Here is a 20128-nt window from a genome sequence, read left to right as displayed (position 1 = left end):
TGGTTAAAAGTACAGGCTCTGGAGTCCATGTAGGTTGTTGCCCTGCTTTCCTGCTCTCTAGCTGGAAAAACTTGCGCCAGCTGCTGCACCCATCTGAATCTCATTTCCCTCATTTATCAAATGCAAATAATCAAAGCACTTGCCCTATAGATTCAGTCATATGATTAGAACATTTAAAACGGTACCTGGCATAAAAAGGAATCATTTAGTAAATATTAGCTATTATAATTTTGTTGTAAACTATCTGAACTTCTTATGTAGAGGCAGTATAAATCATAAACTATGAATAGACTAATTAAACAATTTTTCCTTATACATTGTCCTAATTTTTTAAAAAGTCCTCAGCTTCTGTAAAGAAAATGTTCACATTTATTTATAGGAGTCAGAATTATTCACACTACACTGAGATATGTAGAGAACATGTAATTTCTTTATTTAAAGTGTAATTGATCTGATTTCCTTCATATGCCCTCACTCATTGGGTAGTAGGGGGAAAAACACTAAATATTGTGTCACTCCAATAAACTTAGTCCACTGGAACAAATTAAGTAGCCCCTTTAGGTAAATGCCAAATCTCTCTGAGTAGTTTAATCTCTCTCGTTTCTACCATCTTCCTCTGGCTCCTCTCCTTTTTGGCATCTAGGTGCACAGAGGTAGGGCAATGGCTTAAATGTCCTTATGGCAACAGAGGTAAGTCAAGGTCCTCAAATCTTTGCAGTGACTTCTAAATCCATGCCTTTCTCTCCCCTTAGTGGGGAGTCTGGGATGCTCCCTGATCTGGACAGTCCCATTCCTGTGCATTCTCCCAGCAGCTGCTGCTGAAGTCTGCAGTGGTATGCCCCATGCAGTATCTCTCAGCTTGGTCAGAACGAGGTGGTGCTCCCTGGTGGCTCAGTCTTGCCTTAGCTCTCGCCTAAGGCTGAAGACTCCTCTAAGTGCTTGCCTTTCCTCTATCCCCATCCTGATCTATGATGCCCACCTAGGCTGTTGCCATTTGCCTCAGCAGACCCCAAAGCAGGCCCACCTTCTGTGCAATCAATTATGCAGGAATTTCTAGGTTCCATCTTTTGCCACTAGAAACCAAGAGCAGGTCAAGAAAACTAATGCAGACCCACCCTCTGTGCAATCAGGGTTGTGTCATAGAGATTCTTTGCTGTGGCTGCCCCAGGCTGGTAAAGGAGGGTCCCTCCAGACCCCAAATACAGGCTGAGGCAAAGCCCTCTGCCACAGATATTTGCATTCTGGCCAAAGCCCAGAAAGGAGAGTCTAGGCCTCTCTCCAAAATCTGTCTCCCTTCTCCCCACAATCCTCTGGGACCAGAAGCTGCAAATTCATTCTTTCCACTCCCTTTAAGTCATATCCTGCTTCTTCCAGGCGCCAACCTCATGGTTGAGCCTTAATGACAGATAGGGTAAGGGAGAAAAAAAAAATCAGCTTACCAAAGAGAGAACTTAAATTGGAAGTAATCCAAAATGTTAACCCCACCGCATATGGACTGACTGCATTTTAATTAGGTTATAGGTATTTTTTTAAATAAAAATTGTAGTGCATTGCCATTAATAAATTGTTTATTTTATATGAGAAGAGAGTATTCCTCTGGTATTGACAGAGATTAAGTTCCAGCTCCTAGTTGTTCTTGTAAAACTAAAAATAGAAATGTCTCCCTTCTGCAAGAAGTTAAAAACCAAGAGGTTTTTTGAATGCTAAAAAAGATTGCATTAGAGGTATATTTTCTTTTGTCATTGGAGAAAAAATGAAGGCATTCATTAATCAAATAGCATTTTCAGTTAACCTTTTCAAAAGGTAAAAATATTAAATCCCATAGATGTACATTTATAACATAGAGCTGATAGAAAATGTTGTACAATCTTTTTCCCCACCAAAAAAGTCTAATCTAAATGGGGTTTGAGTAACATAGACTCATTGTCATATCATCCCCTCCAGTTTATTCATTTCCTGTGCCTTTCAACATCGTCATCCTTTCCTGCCATTAACTCTGTGTGGCTCAGTCTGTATTCTCACATAATGGTCACCAAAAGTTCACTTTGGCAGCCCTTCAGCATTGGTGAATTTTTTTACTTACGAAAAATTTCAAACATTCACAAAAATGTAGACATTGTATAAGGAATCTCCATTTATCCATTACCCAGCTTTAGCAATTATCACATGGTCATCTTATTTAATTTATACCACCACCCACATCCTAATAACCACCTTCTTCCCCAGATTCTTTTGTAGCAAATTGTTTCATCTGTAAGTACATGCTGCTTTTGCCAGTATAACCAACTCTGTTTTATGTTTGTTCTTGTCTTTTTGTGTGTGCAATTTCCATCATCTGATTATCAGTTCCTATTCAGGAATTGTGTCTCCTGTTTTGGAACTTGCCATATGGATCTAATCATGATTGCATATGACTGGAATTCAGTGTGTAATATGCTATCCTCATATAAAAACCCAGAACGGAGCTAACTGGAAACATAAAACCCTGACAATTGGGAAAGAAAAATGAAACCACAGTGAGCCGTTACTTTATGTATTGAAGAAAATCCATAATATAGTATAGAATAAATGTTTAGAGAACAGGTTCTCCAAACCTTGCATTTTTGTGTTGTACATGACTTTAAAATAGTAAAGCCCATTACCACTTACATTTTATATACTAGACTATAATGTCTTAGTGGACTTGCATTTTGACTGCTAGGAATTTTTAACTTTTGCTTAAGACTAAGACTACTATAACTTTCTGTGGTCATGTCACCACTTTGTTCCTCATGCTTTTCTGAGATAATGTTTTTTTCAGTGGGCTTGCCCTACGTGCTCCTGCTCTTAAAGCAATACCACCACCTTGTGGTAAGATTTAAAATGTTTCCTCAGACTCACACAAAATTTCTGCAATGTAGAGCTTCAATCTTACAGCATTCTTAACGTGCAAAGTAACCCTTTTTTAGCAGTCTGGTGAAGCTTTGGACCGCTCCTCAATTTAATGTTTTTAAATACATAAAATACAATGCATAGAATTACAAAGAAAATCAATTATATTAAAATACTATTCTATCCAGAGGTCCATGTACTCCAGTTAAGCCCTGATAAGAGACTAGAAGCAATTACTTTCTATTTTTCTTGTAATAAAGGATACTTATTTGAGTTGGGTTTGCAAATAGGCTTCCAGGAAATTCATACTGATTGTAGCCCAATCTCTTTAATATTTATATGCTCATAGGAAGGAAGAGGGTATTGGAGACAGAAGGGGAGTTTCTATGCACTAAATCCATCTGCACTGTGAAAAATCATTGGGTTTTATATCCAGGTCCTTCAAATACTTGAAATTTACATACTTGTGCCAAGAAGAAAAGATGGTTTTCACAGTTTATTCCTGAAAGGGTGGTCTTGGGGCAGAAGGGTTTACTCTGTATGCTCTTACAAGGCTTACAAAGTGGGACAAGCTGGACGATTAAGGCTGTTACACAACCCCGCTGAGTTAATTTGGCTCCAGAGGGCTAGTGAAATAGCTCTAGGTACCACTAGAAGGCACTGTGAGGATTCTATTGCCAGTCCCAATGAGGAGAGGCTATAGGCCTGCAGCTCACTGGAATGAGGACTTAAGTGAGAAGCTGGGGCTGCAGATCTTAGGTTGTAAGTAAATAACAATAATAAAAGCTTACCAAATATTTCAAGCTCTCCCATCGCCTGGGCACAGGTAGGATTTTACTTGCTGGCCTCACCCCACTGGTGAGGCCATATGACTGGCTCTAGCCAATGAATTGTCTATAGAAGTGACATGTGTCTCTTCTGGGACAAGCCTTTAATTGTCAGTGCAAGACCCTCCAGAGTTCTCTTTCACTTTGACATAGGAACTGGCAATATTCACAATGGTAGCTACTCTGTCAGCCTGGGTCCCTGAGAAACTACAATAACCAGAATCACCCTGCTGACCCATGGTGGATATGTGATTGGCAACTAAATCTCATTTTAAACCACAGATATTTGGAGATTATTGGGTGCAGCATAACTTATCTTAACTATCACAGCCAGGTACTCAACTAAATGTTTAAAGTATTCTCAATTTTAATCCTCTCAATAAACTAAGGTAGATGGGGAAGTTGAGGCTTAAAGAATATAAGAACTTAACCAAGGTCATGCAGCTGAGTAAGTGTTTGACTGTCTATCCTATCCCCTTAATTACTATGCTATACCTTCTCCCAAGACCTGCTAGAAACTGCATTACATGGTCCCAATAGAGGAAGGAGAAATGTGTGGAACCAGGAAGGCAAGAAGGAGGAATGCTAAATGTTTCGGATCCTGAGTTATCCTCAACTTCTAGTGAATAAGAGTTCTACCAACCTCTCCCCATTCATTAGAACTGGATCCCTCTCCTCTTTTCCCACAATCCCTCACCTGGTTCTACAAGTCTTCTACCTGGACTCTCTGCCTCCAGCTTCTGCCTTCTTCTCATCTTACTTTCCTCACTGCTTCCCAAATCATCTTTTAGGTTAATGGTTCTTATCTCCAGATTCCCATTAGGATCACCTGTGGAGCTCTTGCACATATACATGCATAATTCATTAGGGGCCTGCGCAAGTGGATTTTTCATTTGGGCTACCACCAAGGACCATAATATGAAAGACTCTAATATGATTTTCATGGTTCTAAACTATCTGGTCCCAATCAACCTTTTCGTACTTATCTCCCATACAACCCCCAACCCCCACCCCATGCTTCAGTTACAGCAGAGAAATTATTAACCCTTGAATAAAACATTAAGGATATTTTTCTGCCTCCAGTCCTCTGCTCCAGTTGTTCCCTTTACCTAGAATTTCTTCCTCCTCTCCACTGGTAAAATTTCTACCGTACTTCGAGTGCTACCTCCTTTATTTTGTCTCCCCACATTGGCCCAATTCAGAATACTTCATTTTTTGAGCTTCCCCAGTAATGGCTTGCATCTCTACCATCCCTTCAATTATTCTGCCTTTGTTACACTAGTCTATGAACTCCTGAAAGGAAGCGGCCCAGTGGTTTATTTAAAAAAAAATTTTTTTTCTGCTGTTATATTATCTCTGAATTTCCACAAAGCACCTCTCACAATGCTTGATATTTAGCAAGTGTTCAGTGTACTTCAAAATGAAATTTAATTTGATGAATGAAATATTTATTCATGCATTCCACAGAGATTTACTGAGTGCCTACTATGAGCCAGGCACTAGAGATACAGACAAAAATCCCTACCCTCAGGAAGCTTACATTCTAGTGGGGGAAGACAAACAATAAGCATGATAAAAATAGTAATATATGTATTGTGTTAGATGATGTTAGGTACTAAAAAGATAAACAAAGCAGAAATTGCAGATGAGCGTTGATGTGGGGAATCGTTTTGCAATTCCAGATGGAAGCCCAGTGAAAGCCTCAACTGAGAAGGTGGAAAAGTTTTCCCAGCAGAGGAGCATTATATATGTTCTCTAAATCCTTGCTGTCACAAAGATGGGATACTGCATCAGCATTGCCTGGGAACTTGTTAGAAATGCAGAGTCTCAGGCTCTACTCTGTTGAATCAGAATTTGCATTTGAATATAATCCTAAGGTGATTTATATGCACGTCAAAGTTCGAGAAACTCTGCTCTACATGGATCATACTCCTCGGGACTAGAGGGACAAAACAATGTAAGTACATGTCAGACCCCAAATCAGCTCTCTTCGGAAGCAGATCTCAGGTCAGTGTTTTGGAGATTTGGAGCCAAATGCTAATATCATACAGGCAAAAACTCATGATGGAATCATTGCATTTCCTAAGAATTTTTCCTCTATTTTTTAGGCAAGGCTGTATATGTGCACGTGCATGCCTCTGTTGCACTTATGTGTATTGATACATGATTAGGGGAAGGGAACTAACATTGTGTTATTTTCTATAGTTCCTGTTATGTTAGGCATGGTGCTACTGTAGCAGAAATAAACCTTAGACCACAAATAAGCATATACCAGAAAGCACACATTTGCATTTAATCAAATTAAATTAGGTTCTACTCCAAAATTATAGTTTATTTTTTAATCGGGGGGGGAGGGGGATTTTTCTTTTTTTTGGCTTTCAAAAAGGGGGTTTATTTGGTTAAAAAGTTACAGTCTTAAGGCCATAACATGTCCAAGGTAAGGCATCAGTAAAGGGTACCTTCGCTGGAGAAAAGCCATTGGCTTCTGTAAAACCTCTGTTAGCTGGGAATGCATGTGGCTGGCATCTGCTTCCTCCCACGTTGCATTTCAAAATGGTGTTCTCTAAAGTGTTGCTCTTGGTGTTTTGTCCTTTCTTAGCTGCAACTGCTCCAAATGTCACTTTCATTTGCTCTGAGGTCCTTTTATCTGTGAATTCCTTTATATGACTCCAGTGATCCAATTAACACCCACCCTGAATGGGTGGGGTAACACCTCCTTGGAAATCAAACTTTTCACTCACAGTTGATTGAGTCACATCTCCATGGAAACAATCAAAGGATTCCAATCTAATCAACACTAATACATCTGCCCCCACAAGACTGCATCCAAGAATATGGCTTTCAGTGGGACATACTATATCCGTATTAGCACATTCCACACCCTGGACCCCAAAAGAGATATTCTTTCCGAATACAAAAAAACATTCATCCCATCACAATATCACAGAAACTTAAATCATTTCAGTAACAATAGGTAAGTACCAAATCCCATCAAAATCAGTTACAGGCACAGTCTGTCCTAAGGCACACTTCCCCTTTTAGCTGTGGACCTGTGAAACTTAGAACAAGTCATCTGCTTCCAATATATAAAGGAGGGACATTCATAGGAATTATTTTTTAAAGGCTCTGTGCCCCCATACTGCTCAGTCATTATTGAGCCTCTTTCCCCATATCAGACACCATGAACACCACCTCACATCCTCTCAGACTAAGCTCTGATTCCAATCGTGGCTGTGGTAAACAGATCCCCACAGGCTTCTACCTTCTTTGCACTGACAGCACCTCACTTCAGGCTTGTGCCTTGCTAGTCTCACTTACTTCCTGCCCCAGGGCTTTTCTCGTTCTTTGCTGTGGATGCCTGAAGGAGCTGCTCAGCATCCACACACATACAAACGAGAGAGGTTAATGCCCCAACTAATGGGAATGGGAGAGACTGACCAATGCTCCTCCATCTTTTTCTTTGTCCCTTCAGCAGACAATTTTGATATAAGCCCACAGCAGTGACCAACTCAATAATGAAACCTTGTATTGACTTCTGTCCCATACTTCTGCACCATGAGGTTACTTCCCCCCAAAACTCTGTGATTTCAAGAGAATTCAGACAAAGACATGCTCCCATCAAAATGAATTATACAAAGGGTCTCTTGGGTCTTATCAAGAGAAAATAAATAGAGAGCCCTTTCCAGGATTTGGGCCACAACTGAGAGGTTCACTATTCAAGCCCAGGTTACCCCTTGGCAGTTCCTTGGACCTTGCAGTACCACAGCACCTCCTTCTGGATGCAGTAATATTTACAGGGCTAGAAGTCCAGTCTCCACTTGTACACCACACACCTGTGGAGCTCAAGCCACCAGAGCAACAGTCATTACCCATCCTCATAGAACATCCTTCATTCCTTCCATAAACACGGAAATGTCTACTTACTCACTGATCCTCTTTCTTTCCCTGTAAGAGTACTCACCTTTCCTCACCTCAACCCACCCCCACCCCCCAACTTAACACAATCTTCTTAATAAGTTTAAGCCTTCACAAAACAAAGTAAAAACTTTTGTCTTAAAATATCTGCTTTACACCTTACAAATAATCCCCAAGGAAAGTACACATAAAAGGCTTGGCTACCTTCTTGAAAAATGGGAAAGGGGTGGGAGTGGGGGAATCTACATAAATAATATTGCAACAAAACCTCTTTCTATATTTATATTTTATCTCATTTACATATCACAATGACCCAGTGAAGAAGGTATTATTATTCCCAATTAAAATGAGTAAACTGTGGCTCAGGGAAGTTAAGTAATTTACCCAAAGTCTCACAGCTCTTAAATGATGAAGCTCAAAGTTGAATGTAGTTCTGTCTACTTCCAAAGCCTTTTCCACTATCAATGCTGAGTATTCAGTATGGATATTTTTATTTTGATTTCCTGGTTTTAAATCCCCAATTTCTGTTTCTTTTGTTGAAAATCTTTCTTATTCAAGGTTCTTCTATTTGTCATTGGCATCTCACCATCTGTCTTGCTTATAGAATTAATTTTCACAAGAAGATTGCCTTGAAAAAAATATTTCAAAAATTTAACTGGTGTTTCTCTAGACCTATCTTGACATATAAATATAAAGAGGAAAGTAACTCCCATTGTAGGCCAGACACAGAATTTCTGCTATTGCCCTCATCACAGGTGTCAAAACAGAGCCTGGGGACCTCTCTCAGCAGCTGAAAAGAGATTCCTCATAGGTCTAATTTCCAGCAGCTGGGAAAATGTGATTTCATGAGGCTTCCAGCTCTTCTCTGAATGGCTTTTAATGGACAGATGCAAGCCCTATGGCTGGTTGGAGTCTCCCACTGTGGCAGCAGTTGAACCAGATACCACTAACCTTCCAATGCTGGCTCTGTTGTAAGCCGCATGGCTTATGTAACAGCTATGAGCTGTGCTGAGTCCTTTCCCCCAACCTCAATCCCACTCCTCTCCTAGAAGTAACCACTGTAGCAGATTGGTATGTATTTTACAGATTTTCCTACATGTGTGTTTATATACATATATAGGTGTTTTTTGTTTGTTTTAAAAAGTGGAATTGAACCAATGATATTGAACCCTGCTTTTTTTTTTTTTTTTTTTTTTTCATTTTATGGTATGAATTGGTGGGTGGATTGTTACCTGGCTTCTAATCTCAACTGTAGAAAAGCCTGCAATTCTTATATTTACCTTTACTCAACTCCCTCACACATCACCTCCCACCCAAATGGCTACTCCAAACCCTTTGACTCTTAACACAAACCCTTACTTTTTCTTGGCATCACCAAGAAAAACAGAAGCCGTCAGTGAGAAAAATTCCTTCAATTACTGCCTCCCTACCACCTCAACTGCAGGCTTACCTCATATGCATTCTTTTCCAGGCTCTCCCTCCATTTCATTAGAAGTGTCCATTCTCTTCCTCAAGAAATCCCATCCCCCTGTGCTCTGGATCCCACTCCCACACCAGGAACAACTTGAGACCCAGAAAGACTAAGTTCCAGTCTTGTTCTGCCAGTTGTGTGACAGTTGTGTGACCTCAGACAAGTTGCTCAACTTCTTTGAGCCTAGAAGACTTGTCATGATGCTATTCCAAAAGGTTTTTTTATTGGTGTCTAAGGGTATTAATTGGTCTAGTTATTATTCTATCTCTTTGTAAAACATTTTCTTGAATTTGGTTGGTACAATATTTTCTCCATTAAAAAAAATGCATAGGTAAAGACCAAGTGAATACCACAAACTTAGAATGTTGCCCCATTTTGCTATATGGAATGACATATTTAAAATAAATCAGAAATCTAAGCAACTTTACAGGAAAACAAAAAGAATCCAATGCACATAGATCCATATTTTAATACAAAGTGTATACAATGTGTACATATTATTGTGTATCCTTTTTCCAAATAAACATTTCAACATATCTTAATGTACCATGGTTTATTCTACCCATTATTGGGTAATTTTCCATTTTTCGACACTTAACATACAGCTGTTGTGAAAAACCTGTTTTGTTTTCTTTTGTATCATCCACTTAGGAACTATTGCCAAAGTGGAACTGCTGCATCAAAGAGTTTTATAACTACTGTTCTGGATTCTCAGCTAAGTCATCAGGTGCCACCAGCAATATATCTGTTACCCAACAGACCACCAATGTTGTGTATTGTTGGTGTTATTTATCTTAGAGAATTACGCAGAGATATAGTTGTACCTTTAATTTGCTTTGCTTTAATTGCTACCAAAACTGGGAATTTTTTCATGTTGTAACATAGTTTTTTTGTTTGTTTGTTTGTTTGTTTTTTAAATTAAATTCAGTTTTATTGAAATATATTCACATACCATACAATCATCCATGGTGTACAATCAACTGTTCATAGTACCATCATATAGTTGTGCCCTTATCACCCCAATCTATTTTTGAACATTTTCCTTACATCAGAAAGAATCAGAATCAGAATAAAAAATAAAAGTAAAAAAAAACACCCAAATCATCCCCCACCCATCCCACCCTATTTTTCATTTAGTTTTTGTCCCCATTTTTCTACTCATCCATCCATACATTGGATAAAGGGAGTATGATCCACAAGGTTTTCACCATCATGCTGTCACGCTTGTAAGCTACATTGTTATATAATTGTCTTCAAGAGTCCAGACTACTGGGTTGGAGTTTGATAGTTTCAGGTACTTACTTCCAGCTATTCCAATACATTAAAACCTAAAAAAATGTTATCTATATAGTGCATAAGAATGTCCACCAGAGTGACCTCTTGACCCCATTTGAAATCTCTCAGCCACTGAAACTTTATTTTGTTTCATTTCGCATCCCCCTTTTGGTCAAGAAGATATTCTCAATCCCACGATGCTGAGTCCAGATTCATTCCCAGGAGTCATATCCTGCACTTCCAGGGAGATTTACACCCCTGTAACATAGTTTTTATGTCTCTGTTGGTAGATCACCTGATCTAGCCATTTTAAAAGTAGGATACAAATCTTTTTAAAATAATTTTTGACTCTGATTTTTCAAATAATTTCACCCTTACTGTGTTGTCACACTCGACAAAATATCCTTAAAGAGTTTTCAATGATATTGATCTTACATAATTGTATCAGTTCTTTAGGTATTTTAGAGGGTAAACTCTTAAGTGCTTTGCCACATATGTTTCCATATGTCCCATTCTGATGCTTTCTAACTGATACTTATTTTACTATGCCTCCTTTTGCTTCTTCTACTTATTTAAACATATTTGTATTACTTCTGATGCTCTGCATTTCATCAAAGATGAAGAACTTATTTCTCCCCCCAGGTGACATAAATTTATTTATCTTATGGATTTAAAAAAAAAAAATTTAACTCTTCATCTATTTAGAGTCTCTTTTGATGTATAAGATAGGAGATATACCAGTCCTCCATATTATTTTAAAAATGACCCATAAACATGTCTTTTGTTGCTTTGTTGTTTGTTTACAATAACATCCATACATGAAAGTCATTCATGTAAGGACATGTCAATAGAAACTATCCAGAATAATCCTCAAGATTGATTGGTGATCACTGATTGGGTGGATAGACCAAGTTGTCTATGACTCAATTCTTGCTTTTGTTTCTAATCCTTTTTTGTTGTTGTTCCTCCTAATTCTTAACTTAGGCTTTATAAGTGAACTTTGCATTATTTTAATTATTGTGTTATTAGGAATAACAAAACACTGAAGACAACCATAATGCCAAAATATGCACCTCTGGTTCCCATCCATGACATGTCTCCCAGGTTACATAGGAAACCTGTCCCCCAATAGAACCCAGCTAATAGCAAGAGGCTTATCTCAGGCTTTCACCTCGCCCAAATCCTTCATGGCCCAGTGGTTATGTTGCTTTTGGCTTGTCACATGCCAAACTATTCTTGAAACAGTTTGGATCTATTTTTTAAATCTATTTTATTTTATTTTATTTATTCTATTTTATTCCATTCCCTACCCCCCCCCCATGGATTTGATTTACTAAAAATTTATTTCAATTATTTCTATTTAATAAAATAATATCTGGTATTGCTATTCTACCAAGATTAAAAATATTAATATTTTTGGTATTTTGCCTTTTATTTTTTCCAAATAATTCCTATATCAATGAGTCATCAAATTCTATAAAATCCTGATGGGATTTTCATTGATATTGCTTTACCTTGTATATTACTATGGTAAATATTATCTTAAGACACTTAGCCTTCAACATTAGAAGCAAGGTATTGTTCTTCATTTACTCATTTATTGTCTTACTAAAATTTTACAATTTTTAAAACAGATTTTTCTGTTCAAAGTTAGTTATCCAATTACTTGTTTTGCTGTAATTCATAGATTATTCAAGATTATTTTACTGTATTCTCTAGATCTGGATCAGTGTATTCTCTGTATCTTTATCACACTAAATCTTTACCTCATACTTTTTACCTAGACATATATTTCACAGGCAAATAAGATGACAAAGGTTTTCAATTCCTATAATTAGACTTTTTGATTCTCTGTTCTATTCAAATAATTTTTGACAACACTTCTAGTATAATCTTTCCCTGGAGTGGTGACAGGAGTGTGTCTTTTGTTGGTTACTTCCATAACTCTAATTAATAGTGATTGACTTGTTATTTTAGATTATTTGGTTTTCTTACACCTTTGCTTGATTATGGTTTGTTAATTTTCTTGGGGTATGGTAGGAACATGTTGGAAGCAATGTAGTTATTTTAGATTATTTGTTTTTCTTATTCCTTTTCTGGATATGGTTTATTAATTTTCTTGGGGTATGGTAGGAACATGTTGGAAGCAAAGTAGTTACTTGAGGTTATTTGTTTTTCTTAATCTTTTGCTTTGTTTTGTTTGAAATACTGTGATTTTTGTTGTTTGTTTTAATTTTTCGATAAATAAAGTTAAAAAAATAGTGATTGACTTGTAAAACTGGAACAAAATGTAAGCAAACTGTTTTCTAGGGAAGAGGGAACATTTGTATCCACGCAAATGGAGGAATTCCTAGGACCACACATGCATGCCCAAGAAAAGACACATGCTCAAAAAGGATTAGGGAGGCCCCTATGCTTTGGCCTGGAACTATTTTCTCAACCCATTGTTCGGATAAGCTTTGAAGCAGAACATTTCCACAGGTCAATGTGCAAAGCCTGAGAAAAGTGTCTCTTTTCCTTCTTTATTTTTTGTCAGCTCCTGGCTCCTTCCATTTACGGAATGCTCTATCATAACACTATCTGGATAAGAGCATAAGGAACAGATTCCTCAGAGTCAAAATTCCAGCAACAGCACATTAAAACATCAAAATAGCAAGGTTCAGAAAAAAAAAAAAAAAAAACATACAAAGAAACAGGAAGTTATGGCCCAGGCAAAGGAGAAAATTAGAGCATTAGAAACCATAAATGAGAAGGACCAGACCTCGGACATATCAGGAAAAGACTTTTTTAAAAAATGGTCCTAAATATGCTCTAAGAGGTAAAGACATTATTCACATCCAAGATGATCAATGAACTCCACACAGGATAAACCCAAAATAGATCCACATTGCACCATGCTACAATCAAACTGTCAAATGCTGAAGATAAAGAGGATTCTTAAAGCTGCAAAAGAGAAGCAACATTTCATGTACAGGGGAGCCTCAATAAGATGGAATGCTGATTTCTCATCATAAATCATAGAGGCAAGATGGCAGTGGAATGACGTATTTAAAGTACTGAAAGCAAAAAATTGGAAACAAGAATTCTATATCTGGCAAAACTTTCTTTCAAAAATGAGGGAGAGATGAGACATTCCCAGATAAACCAAAGGCGAGGGAGTTTGTCACCACTAGACCACTACAAGAGATGCAAAAGAGAGTTCTGCAGGTTAAAAAGAAAAGACACCAGGCAAAAGATAAAAGCCACCTGAAGAAATAAGGATCTCCAGTAAGGTTAACAGCATGGGTAAATATAAATGCTAGTACTATTGTAATTTTGATGTGTAACTTCCTACAAGATCTAAAAGGCAAATGCATAAAATATAATGACAAATCAGTGGTTTGGGACTCATCATGTATAAACATGCAATTTGTGACAAGAACTACATAAAGATGGGGAGAATAGAGGGGTATAGGAACACAGTTTTCATATACTGTTGAAGTTAAGTTAGTATCAAATGAAATTGTTATAGATTTAGGATGTTAAATTTAAGCCCTGTGGTAACTACAAAGAAAACATCAGAGAATATGCAAGCTTGTAGAGACAGAAAGTAGAGTACAGGTTGCCAGGGGTGGGGTTAGGGAGAATGGGGAATTAATGTAAATAATGGGTATAGGGTTTCTGTTTGAGAAGATGGGAAAGTTTTAGTAATGGAAGGTGGTGAGGGTTCTGCAACAGTGTAAGGATGAGTAATTCCACTGAATGGTATGCTTGGGAGTGGTTGATATAGGAAAGTTTATGTTGTATATTTGGTCCCACAATTTAAGAAAAAAAAAGAGCAACTAAAGAGACAGTGACAATTAAATGTAATATATGATCTTGGACAGGAGGGGAAAAGACCAAAAGGATATTTTGGGAACATATAAACAAAATGGAATATAGACTGTAAGCTTTATATCAAAATTCAAATTTCTTGAACTTGATAACTGTACTTAAGGTAGTTACTAAAGTGAATATCATTGTTCTTAAGAAATGTACATGGCAGTGTGAGTGTTGAAGGAACTGATGAGTATAACCTATACTCAAGTGTTCAAAAAATTGATTGGTAAGTAGACAGATAATAGATAGACAGATTGATGATTGATGAATAAATAGAATGATACAGCAAATGTGGCAAAATATTAAAGTTGGTAGATCTGGGTATCTGGGGGAGTAGGGGTATGTGGAGTTCTCTGTATAGTTTTTAAAAATGATTGAAAGTTATGGTGACCAGCTGTTCCACTTTGCCTGTGACTGAATCAGTACTAGCACTGAAAATCCTACATCCCAAGAAATCCCTCAGTCCTGAGCAAACCAGGATGGTTGATCAACCTATTGCAAGTTTAACCAGTTATAGTCTAAGGAATTTTAATACACCAGAGTTTCATAAATCTGAAACTCAAACAGACACACAATAATAAAGTAAACCTATAACAATATAATGACTGCAAAATAGATTAGTACACTTACTCTAATGCCATTTCTACACTAATAAGAGTTCAAATTCAAAGGACAAATAATTCGTTCTTCATTATCTCATTATTATTGCTATTATTTCTTCCTGGAGATACAATTTCCTCAACTCACCTAGAAATTCAGGGTTATTTCACAAATACATATGGACTTTAAGTAGCTTAAAATTGTTAAATTTACTGTAGCCTAGAGAGTACTTGCTATGAATTAGTATTAGTATTCAGCGGTGTGCCAGTTTGGAAATATTATGTCCCCCAAAACGCCACTATCTTTGATGTAATCTTGTGTGGCAGACATATTGGTGTTGATTAGATTGTAATTCTTTGAGTGTTTCCATGGAGACGTAATCACTCAACTGTGGGCAAGATCTTTCACTGGATAATTTCCATGGAAGTGTGGCCCCACCCATTCAGCATGGGCCTTAATTAGTTTACTGGAGCACTATATAAGCTCAGACAAAAGGAACAAGCTTGCTACAGCCAAGAGGGACACTTTAAAGAATGCACAGAAGCTGAGAGAGTAGCTGCAGATGAGAGGCAGTTGGAAGATGGCCATTGAAAGCAGACTCTTGCTCAGGAGAAGCTAAGAGAGGACAAACACCCCAAGAGCAACTAAGAGTGACATTTTTGAGGAACTGCAGCCTAGAGAGGAACATCCTGGGAGAAAGCCATTTTGAAACCAGAACTTTGGAGCAGACGCCAGCCACATGCCTTCCCAGCTAACAGAGATTTTCCGGACACCATTGGCCATCCTCCATTGAGGGTACCCTTTGTTGATGGACACTTTATGGCCTTAAGACTGTAACTTTGTAATCAAATAAACCCCATTTTATAAAAGCCAATCCATTTCTGGTGGTTTGCATTCTGGCAGCATTAGCAAACTAGAACAATGGGCTTTAGTATCTTATTTAATAATTATTCTTCATAACAAAACTAGAAATAAAGAATTCAAGTTAATAAATTCAGTTATGGATTTTTCCTACTTACTTTACAGTCTAAATTAGAGTTGTTAAAGGAGATGAGATAGTTACAAAAAGAGATGTTATTAAAATGAATGAATGAATGAACAAATGAAAAATTAGTATCTTCGATAGATGTTTTACCAAGTTAACATTTTCAACTCTGTGAGGGTGGTAGTGGTGTCATATGTCATGTATCTTTTATGCTGTAACAATCCTCCTTCCCTTTTGGATGAGAAATTGGGTTATTTGTTTTACAAAATATCCCACATTCTGGATTTGGCTGATTGCTTCAAGTACTCATTAAACATTCCTCTATCCCCTTATTTCTCATAAACTGATAACTAGATCTACAGACCTGCTGAGATTCGGATTTGATTTTTTAGGCAGTAATATTTCATTGGAATTGACTAGCTAGCTGATTCAAAAATTTATGTGAAAATTCAAAAGACTTAGAATAGCCAAAAATTTTCAAAAAAAAGGAGGCTTTAATTACCTGGTTTCAAGTTTTACCATAAAACTACAGTAACTGAGACAGTGCAGTGTTAGAGTATGGATAGACATATAGATTAATAGAACAGAAGAGAGAGTTCAGAAATAGAACCACATGTATATGGTTAACTGATAGTCATTAAACATGCTAAGAAAATTAGTGGGAGGAAAATGGAACAACTGTAAATCCATATGCAAAAATAAACCTTAACCCATACTTCATACTATATACAAAAATCAATTCGGAGCTGACATTGGCTTCACCGCCTGACTTGTATAGCGGTCCTGAGAGCCCTCTCCTCCTGTGCACAATGGCCATTCTTAAGGAAAAACTGATTTGCACCAGTTGCAGAAGAAGAGGCAACAGTCCCAAACAATAAGATCACTGTAGTGGGCATCAGAGAAGTTGGTATGGTATGTGCCATCAGCATTCTCGGAAAGTCTCTAACAGATGAACTTGCCCTTGTGGTTCTTTTGGAAGATAAACTCAAAGGAAAAATGATGATCTGCAGCATGGAAGCTTATTTCTTCAAACACCTAAAATTGTGGCAGATAAAGATTACTCTGTGACTGCTAATTCTAAGATTGTGGTGGTAACTGCAGGAGTCCATCAGCAAGAGGGCAAGAGTTGCCTCAATCTCGTTCAGAGAAACGTTAATGTCTTCAAATTCATTATTCCTCAGATAGTCAAGTACAGTCCTGACTGCATCATAATTGTGGTTTCCAACCCAGTGGATATTCTAATCTACGTTACCTGGAAACTAAGTGGCTTACCCAAGCACCGTGTGATTGGAAGTGGGTACAATCTGGATTCTGCTAGATTTTGTTATCTTATGGCTGAAAAACTTGGCATTCATCCCAGCAGCTGTCATAGATGGATTTTGGGAGAACACGGCAACTCAAGCATGGCTTTGTGGAGTGAATGTGGCAGGAGTTTCACTCTAGGAACTGAATCCAGAAATGGGAACAGATAATGACAGTGAAAATTGGAAGGAAGTGCATAAGATGGTTGTTGAAAGTGCCTATGAAGTCATCAAGCTAAAAGGATATACCAACTGGGCTATTGGATTACGTGTGGCTGATCTGATTGAATCCATGTTCAAAAATCTATCCAGGATTCATCCAGTGTCAACAATGGTGAAGGGATGTATGGCATTGAGAAAGAAGTCTTCCTGAGCCTTCCATGTATTCTGAATGCTCGGGGATTGACCAGCATTATCAACCAGAAGCTGAAGGATGATGAAGTTGCTCAACTCAAAAAGAGTGCAGATACCCTCTGGAACATCCAGAAGGACCTAAAAGACCTGTCACGTTTAAGTCCTATGCTGCAGAAATTTGAAAACTACAGTGTGATTAACCTTGAGCCATTAGTTATCATCACTGTACATGAATCACAGTTTGCTTTTATCTTCCTAAAGATGTGAATTTGGGCCCACAGAATCAAAGCAAATGCTTGGTTTAATGCTTGCAATAGGAGCCCTTGAACAAATAAAATTAACAATCGTAGTATGAAAAAAAAATCAATTCGAAATGGATCATAGACCTAAATGTAGAACTTAAAAATAAAACATTAAAGACAACACAGGAATGTCAATTTGGGTTGGGAAAGTTTTCTTGAAAAGGACATAAAAACACAAACTAGAAAATTAAAATTTGATGAAACTGGACTTCATCAAAATTTAAAACTTTTGATCTTCAAAATACACAGCTTTAGAAAAGTATATATCTTATAAAATTCTTGTATCCAGAATATATAAAGAATTCTAAAAATATACTAAGAGGGACTCTGTGCCTCTCTTTGTACCTGAGAAGATGGCAGAGCAGGAGCCCAAGTTGGTGCTGTTGGTATGTCTGGGTAGCATTTGTCCATCACCCATTGCAGAAGCAATTTTCTGAAAACCTGTAACTGATCAAAATATTTCAGATCATTGGAAGATAGTCAATGCCACAATATCCACCTCTGAGATGGAAACCCTCCTGATTACCAAGGGCAAAATTGCTTGAAGAAGCATGATATTCCTTTGAATTGCATTGCCCAGCAGGTTACCAAAGAAGACTTTGCACATTTGATTATATACCATGTATGGATGAAAGCAGTCTGAGAGATTTGAATGGAAAAGGTAAACAAGTTAAAAACTACAAAGCTAAAATTGAACTACTTGGGCGCTATGATTCACAAAAACAAGTTATTATTGAAGATCCCTATTATGAGAGTGACTCTGACTTTGAGACTGTGTACCAGCAGTGTGTTAAGTGCTGCAAAGCATTTTTGGAGAAGTCACAGTAAAGCTGAATCCATTCATCGCAGGAGGCCAATGAAGATTAACATCTTTACAGTGATGTTCTAGCTTTTTCAATCAATCAGTGTGTTAAAGTGTAATGTTTCATAGCTTAAGACCACAAATGTTTTTTCAATTGACTTACTGTTTCTTATCTTAAAAAAATAATTGTAGATGGAATTCAGTGTTGTTTGGCAGAAAATTAATAAAAATCTTTGATTAAGATTGTTTATGGGATACAATAAATGTTCTTAAACTAATTGGACTTCATACCTTACCTCAATTACAAAAATAGTGGAACAAACAAAATAGTAGATCCACAAAATATAATATTTTGTGTGCATTTCATAACACAATCATTTCTTCCCAATGTTTAACCTTAATGTACTAATTGAATAATGACCAGCATTCTAATATGCTTAAATAAATAATGAAATAAAACATCACTTTAAGGCCCAAGCTCTTTGACACTTTTAAATAATCTATTCTACCTCTTCAGTAAGGTGATATGGATAAATTCATGGACAAATATCCTTTATTCACCTATACTACCTCTCATCTTTTTACTCCAGGGTCTTTTATTGAATTATACATCCCCAGTCATAGGAGTTCACAATCTTGGTCAGAAGTATTCTAATTCACATACCCCTAGAGTGCACACTTGTATGTAAAAGGATAGGAAAGAGAATGATTTATGTTATTAATCTTTTGCACCTTTGATTATTCTTAATTTTTGTGTATCTAGTTTACTTAACAAGGAAGTCAGCTTATTTGCTCTCATTTGGACCACTTGGCCTCTGAAAATTTAATTATATCCAGATAGGACACTGTATGCTATTTATCTTATGTCACTTTAACAAATGTCTCTGTTCTTATATACACATATAACCCAAATGTCAAATATATATTGGCTTAGTTGGGAAAATAGTTTAAAAAGCTGGAAAAAGAGAATTCTTTTATGTTGAAGCCCTTAAATAATGATTTGTTAAGTGTTCTTTTATCAGTCTTTCATTTATAGGAGAATGTGGGGTGAAGCTGTATGTACCCTAGAACGGCATGTTTCTTAAAGTTAATCCATTCCTGTGGGCATGGACTCATTTTAAGTAGACTTTTTGATGAGGCTACTTCTGTTTAGGTGGGCCCCAACTCATTCAAGATGGGTCTTAATCCTCTTACTGAGTCCTTTACAAATGGAATGAATACAGAGAGGGAGAGAGAAAGCCATAGAAGCAAAAAGCTGAAAGCAACAAAACCCAGAAGAGAAGGGAGAGACCAGCAGATGCCGCCATGTGCCTTGCCATGTGGCAGAGGATCAAGGATCGCTGGCAGGTGGCCTTCAGGAAGAAAGCCTCAACTCAATGATGCCTTGATTTGGGCAGTTTTCTCAGCCTCAAAACTGTGAGCTTATGGGCTTATAAATTCCCATGGTTAAAGCCAATGCATTTCATGGCTTTCAGCAGCCTAGGAAACTAAAACAGAGAATACAGGCAATTTCTGTGTACTCAGAGATAACCATAATCTCAAATTCCTTTGGATATATACCAGGAAA

General features: G+C 37.3%; 1 protein-coding gene and 1 pseudogene across 2 annotated transcripts in view; one reads left to right on the top strand and one right to left on the bottom strand.

Moving 5' to 3' along the window:
• Positions 1–20128, bottom strand: part of IL33 (interleukin 33) — a 198955-nt gene that overhangs the window by 173879 nt on the left and 4948 nt on the right. Inside the window, exon 2 of one of the 2 annotated variants that reach the window (XM_037797769.1) lies at positions 18105–18206. The gene's annotated coding sequence lies outside the window, so the exon portion shown is untranslated. The remainder of the gene's footprint in view (positions 1–18104; positions 18207–20128) is intronic. The other variant, XM_037797770.1, reaches the window with a different exon arrangement.
• Positions 16612–17724, top strand: LOC119545195 (annotated as a pseudogene).

Source organism: Choloepus didactylus, chromosome 10, assembly GCF_015220235.1.
Source record: "Choloepus didactylus isolate mChoDid1 chromosome 10, mChoDid1.pri, whole genome shotgun sequence".
NCBI lineage: Eukaryota > Metazoa > Chordata > Mammalia > Pilosa > Megalonychidae > Choloepus > Choloepus didactylus.
This window is presented reverse-complemented; position numbering and strand designations above follow the sequence as displayed.